Source organism: Gossypium arboreum, chromosome 7 (genome assembly GCF_025698485.1).
Source record: "Gossypium arboreum isolate Shixiya-1 chromosome 7, ASM2569848v2, whole genome shotgun sequence".
NCBI lineage: Eukaryota > Viridiplantae > Streptophyta > Magnoliopsida > Malvales > Malvaceae > Gossypium > Gossypium arboreum.
Genome location: NC_069076.1, coordinates 92,323,598 through 92,331,695, shown reverse-complemented (window position 1 = coordinate 92,331,695; position 8,098 = coordinate 92,323,598). Strand labels below are relative to the sequence as shown.

Genomic DNA, 8,098 nt, shown 5'->3' with positions numbered 1-8,098 from the left:
CTAGAAGAGGAGAAAAGGGGACACACAGAATAGGGAGTAAGGAATTACTCCAAGGAAGCCGATTGATTCATCTCAGAAGCCGGATTCATCATCAAGATTGAAAATCTCTCCTCAATTCCCCTTTAGGAGTTTTGGGTTTTCTTTGTGTTTTGTATTCTTTATTTTTCTGAGATGTTTTCTTATTTAGTTATGAACTAAATCCCCTAAATACTTAAGGGGAATGAAACCTAAGACGAATCTTGTTATTATTTTCTGAATCGTATGATAAATATTTAACTTGTTCTTAATTATGTGTTCATAATTCTTGTTTTGATATCTCAGGATACTGATTCAAGATAAGCTCTTATTCAGAGTAGGGATAGACCCTGGCTAAGAGTACATTTATCATAATTAAGCGGAGTTGATTGCACGCCTAGACGTAGGGTGATAAGATTTTTCCGGATTAGGGTGAAACCTAATAAGGGGATCCATAGACCGAGTTAATTTAACCCTAGAGTGTTAAGTAGAGAAAAGTCTCAGTTATTCAATCTAGGGATTAGACGTTATTAGTCTTGAATAGGGATAATAACATAACTTAGGGATCTCTACGGAACAAGTTGAATGAATAAATCATCCGATTCGGAGCCAGAATAACAAGTAAAGTCTAGGTGGATTTGTCCTTAGGTATTGACTTAAGTCAATCAATTTTTCCCAAAAGCAATTCCCCAATTCTTTTCTCTGTGAGTTCATATTTTAGATAATTAGTTAATTAAAACAAAACCCCATTATTCTTAGGCTAGATAATAAAAAGACAGTCATTACTAGTACTTTTAGTACCTTGGGTTTCGACAATCCTGTCTTGCTAAAACTATACTACTGTTCGATAGGTACACTTGCCTACATCGCGATAACAGTTAGTTTCAAGAACGATTAATTATAAATATTTAAAACCTATCACGAAATAACGCGATCAAGTTTTTGGCGCCGTTGCCGGGGAACTGAAATATTAGGAAGGCTCAATTTTTATTACTTTAGCCATTTATCTTTCTTGCAATTTAATTTAATTTAATTATTTATTAACTTACTTTTTCTTTCTCTTGGTCGGTTTTTATATTTATGACTAGAAGAAACCGATCGGGACCGTTACTTTTTGACGAAGAAATCGATCGCACAATACGTAAAAACCAAAGAGAAATAAGGCAAAGCTTAAGATACACGAAGAATGAGCAAGAAAATGATACTCAACCCCCAACCGAAGAGATGGCTAAAAACCAAGGCAATCAACTATCTCCTGCAATTGTGGTTAATCAAAATCCTACTCCACGCACTATGTATGATTATGCTAAACCCGTTTTAACAGTAACTGAATCGAGCATAGTTATACTTGTTATAGCTGCAAATAATTTTGAATTAAAACCTAACACTATTCAAATGATACAACAATTTGTTCAGTTTGATGGTTTGCAAGATTAGGATCCCAACGCTCATTTAGCCAACTTTGTAGAACTATGCGATACATTTAAAATCAATGACATTTCTGATGATGCCATTCGTCTTCGGTTGTTTCCCTTTTCATTGAGGAACAAAGCTAAACAGTGGTTGAACTCGTCACCATGAGGGTCAATTACTACTTGGGAACAAATGACCGAAAATTTTTTACTAAAATATTTTCCGCCGGCTAAAACGGCTAAATTACGCAATGATATCTCTTCTTTTGTGCAGATGGATTTAGAAACACTCTACGATTCATAGGAGAGATACAAGGACCTTCTGAGAAGGTGCCCTCACCATGGGTTACTGCTTTGGCTCCAAGTACAAACATTTCACAATAGTCTGAATCCTTCGACCTGACAAATGGTTGACACAGCAGTGGGCGGAACCATCAATAATAAAACACTAGAAGATGCCTATGAGTTTATAGAGGAGATGTCACTGAATAACTAATAGTGGCAAGTCATGCGGATAAAGCCAACAAAAACACCCGGCGTTTATGACGTCGATTCGGTCACCATGATCTCTAATCAGGTAGAACTCTTAAATAAAAAGATTGACGGTTTTCTTAATTCTTCACAGGTTTATCCAGTAATGCAATGCGAAGCAAGTAGCGGTAGAACAAACCATTCGGAATACCAACCTTATGGCCACAACATGGATAACGAGCAATTAAACTACATGGGTAATAATCCTCGACCTCAGAACAATCCATATAGTAACACTTATAATGCAGGTTGGAGGAACCACCCCAATTTCTCGTGGGGCTGTCAAGGAAATCAAAGACCACAACATCCTCCGGGCTACAACAACCACCCTACCAGTAAGAAAAGAAGCCAAATCTTGAAGAGATGCTCTCAAAGTTCATATCAATGTCAGAAACCTATTTTTAGAACACCGAGACAGCATTTAAGAATCAACAAGTGTCGATCCAAGGGCTCGAGACTCAAATAGGCCAGCTTGCCAAACTAATCTCTGAAGGACTACAAGGTAGTTTACCAAGTAATACCGAACCTAACCCAAGGGAACAGCTCAACGCAATTAATATTCAAGATGACGAAGGAGTCGTTGAGCCTGAACCAGAACCGAGGCATGAAACTGTGGCAAGCAAAGGTCAAGATGAGGTAGATTGTAATAAAAACAAACCAGTGACTGTCGAATATAAACCTCGTGTGCCATACCCCAACGCGACAAGGAAAGACCGCTCAGATGAACAATTTGGTAAATTCCTTAGACTCTTAAAAAAATTACATATTAACTTACCGTTTATTGAAGCTCTATCGCAGATGCCAAACGCAATGAAATTTTTAAAGGAGCTTTTAGCAAATAAGTAAAAGTTGGACGAGGCGTTGCAAGTGGAGCTGAACGCAGTTTGCTCGACCATTCTCCAAAATAAACTACCCAACAAACTAAAAGATCCAGGGAGTTTTACATTCCTTGCTTAATTGGTAGTTTAGACGTTAATTATGCATTGGCTGATCTAGGGGCTAGTATCAACGTCATGCCTTACAAAATGTTTAAGCAACTAGGTCTCGGGAAATCCAAACAGACTAGGATGAGCATTCAATTAGCAGATAAAACTATAAGATTCCCTAGAGGTATTATTGAAGATGTGCTAGTTAAAATCGATAAATTTATATTTCCCGTTGACTTTATTGTTCTAGACATAGAAGAGGATAGCAACACTCCCTTAATTCTAGGAAGGCCTTTTTTAGCAATTGCTAAAACCATCATTAATGTTGGCACAGGTGAACTCACGCTCCGGGTGGGAGACGAAACAATCACCCTTTAAGCTCGCAATTCTGGCAACACATCAGGAATTGAAGGTGATCATTTAAACCATTTTACTAAAACTAACAATATGGTGCAACCTACTTTGCAGAAAATGAGTCTGAAGGAAGTACACGAGTCGTTCTCAAGCACCAGTAGAGGACCTGTTCATGAAGATCGAAGACTACAAATCGAGGAACTCGATGAATGGTCGATGCACAAACCAAGAACACCCGACAAACCGAAACTATGCCAATATAAGCCCGATACCTCTCCAAATCAACTTAAGGTTGGTGATAAGGTCTTATTAGATGCTTCAGATCCCCACATTGTCACTACCACACCGAATGAGGAAACCCTCTTACGGTACTCAGTATTTTTCAATTCAGTACGGTAGAGGTGAGTCATCCCAAGTTCGACACTTTTAAGGTAAACAACACCCAATTAAAACCTTATTTTGATGAGATTGATAGCAGAAATGAGGAGTATAAACTCCTCAAACCACTATGACCATTCACTGAAGAGGTAAGTCGAGCTTAGACTATAAATAAGTGCTTCTCGGGATACAACCTGAGCACTAACAATATTAATTTCTTTAAATTTCAGTATTTAACTCCTAACTTACTAATAGAGATCTTGAATACAAGTGTCTTCACAGAGACACGGCCAATCACACGGGCGTGCTTCAGGCTGTGTGAAAATAGGGCAAGGATTTGCCTAACACGGGCTGTGATAAAATGACACTGTCATGTGATATGGTCGTGGTCGAGCCTGTCAAAACAACACGGGCGTGAGACACGCCCGTGCGGAAGAACCATAGGTGAGCTTGCCAAAACAACACGGGCATGCGACACACCCATGTGGAACGCCTGTGGTCGAACCTGTTAAATTAACACAGGCATGGGGATTGCACACACGGGCATGGGAGAAGTGATCAAAGCTAGACACGGTCGTGCGCATGGCCCTGTGAACTCACACGCCCGAGGAACACAGGCTTGTACTAAATGTTAGACGCGCCCAAATTTGAATTTTGCGAATCACACGAGCTGAAATTGGGAAACACAGGCGTGTGCCATGGCCGTGTGCCCCAAAATCTATAAATACCCTGCACTATTCACTTTCTTCTCCATTCCAAAACCCTAACCCTAGCCACTACAACTCCACACGGCCCCCCTGCCACGCCCGTGTGCCACCTACAACTCCATTCTCGATGCCCACTCTTTTCCCTTAGTGTTCGTTTACTCCTTTTTCTTTTATTTCACTGATTTATAATGCTATTTATCATATTAATCTATGTTTTTCATGTTATTTCCATATTGATAATCACATAAATTTCATTTATCAAACAAGTTATCATCTTTCTCATGTTTAAAATCTTACTCATTACATGATTCCTACACTTCATGTAATTAGTTAGAAGTAAATATTCATGGCTAAGATAGTTGAAATAATCATGCATATTGTGTTGACATCTCTTTTCATTCATATAGTATTTTGCATTCCATTCCTTGCCATTTTTACTTATATCACCATGCTCATGCCACATCGAAATGGGCCATTAAACTTATTGTTATAATTTAGTAATTGTGGCTGAATATATTCATGCATTTTCTTTTTCGAATTTAGTCGCATTTCTTTTATATTATAAATTGTCCACTCATTAAAAAGACGAATTGATGTTTCCACTTGCACGTACACAATGTCGTCTTCAAGAGGAGAGAAAACTATCGTACCAGCCTCGAAGAAGAGGAAGTGAGCGTCATCTTCCGCAGGTCCAGCTGCGAAAATTTGTCATCTTCTCCTGCAGTTCCCCCGAGGGCCCCAAGAAGAGCTTTTTCAAATACTTCGGGCCTGACCCTTAATTGCGGGCCGCTGTATCGACTAGGCTGCCATAGAACAAGTTCAGATGGCTGACTCAATTCGGGCTCTCCTAACCACCGACCCTTAGGAGTTGTTCTTCGAGATTATCGAGCCAACATACCTCGAGCTCACAATGGAACTCTGCTCAATGTTCCATCTTCAGGCCGTAATGACAAGGTACGATGATCCCGACACGGTCCAGTTTTGCTTAGGTGGGTTAATCTGCTAGCTAAGCATTTCAGAGTTTGGTGCTGCACTAGGCTTATATACGGAGGAGTTCAAGGAGGAGAATGAACTACATGCTCTTAGTCGCCACATACATTTCTCTCCCTAGTAGTGCTGGCACACTTTGGCCCCTTGCACGACCTCCTACAATCTTAGCCACTCCAAGGCATCAGTTCTCCCACAATCCCTGAGGTACTTACACGCTATTTTAGCTCACATGATTACAGGGACACGAGAGAGCACTGGCGTCGTCAACACCCACGACGTCTACTTCTTATGGTGCATGTCACAAGGGCACGTCATCGACCTTGCGATTCAGCACAAGACAGAGCGGCATAGGAAGGGGGTCATCTCCATTGGCCTCTACGTGACCAAGCTGGAGCGACACTTCGGGCTCCTCTACATCGCGGCCCAAGAATCATCCTTCACTCTCATCGGCCAGATGTCTCCACAAGGCATCTCGAGCATGCTTAGCATGAGGATGATCGAGAGGCGCTAAGGAACTTACCCTCCCCAGTATAACCTCGCCTAATCTACCGAGGAGGAGGCCTACGAGGATATTCCTGATGATGTCCCCCCACAGCACGAGGGCCCACCGACTCAGCGACCACCACCCTCTCGTCTAGTTCATGTGGCAGCTTCATATGCTGACATCTCTGAGCGCCTCAACCGATTTGAGCAGTATTGCTGTCAATGATTTGACAACATTGATGCTACTCTACAGCAGATTTGTCAACACCTCCACATCTCATCGCTAGTCCCACCTCGCGAACCATCCAGCGATGAAGATGTTTAGAAATATTTATTTCTTATTTTATGTTTTCAATTTTTATTGAAACTATTTTTTATTTTTATTAGATTTTAGAATTTTATTTTTAATTATCAATTTTGGTTTTCCTTTATGAGTAATTATTATTCCTAATATCCCCTAAAAAGTTCCTGATTTTATCATAGTTATATAGAGCTCTTAAGCTCATCATCACGTAGGAACTAAAACTCCACCGAAAAAGGTTCTCCACGACTACCATGTCCTACTCGCCCACGACCATAGTTACCACTAGAGATAATATCCTTTTGCCACAGGACTTATGGACTAATGAACCTCTATGACCGCCGGAGTATCCTCCTCCACCCTCGAACCAATTACTCTCCAAAACTCTAGTTCGGGGAATTCATCATACAGAAAGTTTCACTTCTCTTCCTATCTTATTTTTATATTCAATAATACCTATCTTTGTACATTGAGGGCAATGTACATTTTAAGTGTGGGGGGGGGGGGGCATTCATTTCATTATCAGAAAAATCCCTGAATGATTACCTTGTTCTCTTGAAAACCTCTCATATCATATTTAGGATAAATTTTAATTGATTTATGATTTTGATTGATATATCCTGAATTAAAACATAGGGATTTATGCATTGATTGTTTAAACTTTAAGATATTAAAGAATCAAGCATGATAAGTTGATTTTTAAGAATTTAAAATTATAGGTTGTTTCCCCAAGTCTAGGTATTACTTTGAATTGGAATTCACGAGTCTAAACATTAAAAAGCCATAATTTTTTGTGAGATTTTTGAGCCTTGTGAGCATCTATTAATTCTTTCATGCTCACTTTTATTATTGCTTTCAGTGTGTCAGTATTGAACTGTTATTCTAGAACTTGCTTGATTATGCATGTCAAGACCACACCATTGGCTGTGATATATCAAAATGATTAAGGCACTTAGGATTAACCCACTCATGCCATGAAAAGCCTACCTCCACAATTAACCTCTAGTAAACCCCCTTGAGCCTAACAAGCCATTTCTTGTATTACCCTTAATATTGACCCTTAACCCATTATTGTTGAAATCCCCTAAATTAATTTGATCCCTATTTTTGTTGAGATTTGAGTTGAAGAAATTGCTTAGCTATTTTTTTTTGTAATAAGTTAGCCTATGTATTTAATTTGTTGTTAAAAAAAAAACTATGTATACATATCTGTAATTTCATATTCTGAGAGAAGCTCTGTTGTACGCAAATGAAGACTAACTCTTTTTCTAGTTAGGCAATTTTTCAATTCAATCTCGATTCTAACCCTTTCTTTCAGCTTGTGACCACACCCTCTAACCAAGCTGCACTACAACCCTCTAAAGACCTTTTGATTGATGTATCATCTTAAATTATAGTGGTGAAGATTTGATTTTCATGCAAGCCTATGGTAATGACATTTCATTATTGACTATTGATGCTTCATTTATTGTCTTTAAACACCTCGAGTAATTTGAGTGAATCTTTAGTGAGGATGTGAAACTCTGTGATATTCTGAATCAAAGGTAATTACTTTGATGCGGAGAGACACCTATGTTTGCATGATCAAATACTCAACTTGGAATGTTTGAAACTTTTATATTCTTTTAGTTAACTTCTCAATGTATGATTACCTATGGATTATTCTGAGATATTATCGATAGAAATTATAAGTTGAGAAGAATTTATTTTGATTATGAGTTTAGAATTTTGCTTGAGGACAAGCAAATGCTTAAGTGTGGGGGTATTTGATAAACCGTAAATTATACATATTTTTACCCCATGTTTAATGCATTTTTTGGATGATTTCTCATTAGAATTGGTGAATTCGATGCTCCTAATGCTTTAATTTCATGTTTTATACTTAGGAGAGCATAGGAGAGTGAAAGGAACGAGAAACGGGCCAAAAACGGAGAAAATGGGCCAAAGTACGAAATCAACACAGCTTGGACCTCCTCACACGGGCATATCATATAGCCGTGT

General features: G+C 38.9%; 1 non-coding gene across 1 annotated transcript; it reads right to left on the bottom strand.

The window, feature by feature from the left end:
* Positions 1-1,668: 1,668 nt before the first annotated feature.
* LOC128295671 (small nucleolar RNA R71) lies at positions 1,669-1,775 on the bottom strand. Its single transcript, XR_008286231.1, has one exon. It is a non-coding gene; the product is annotated as a small nucleolar RNA R71 (small nucleolar RNA).
* Between the last annotated feature and the right edge of the window lie 6,323 nt (positions 1,776-8,098).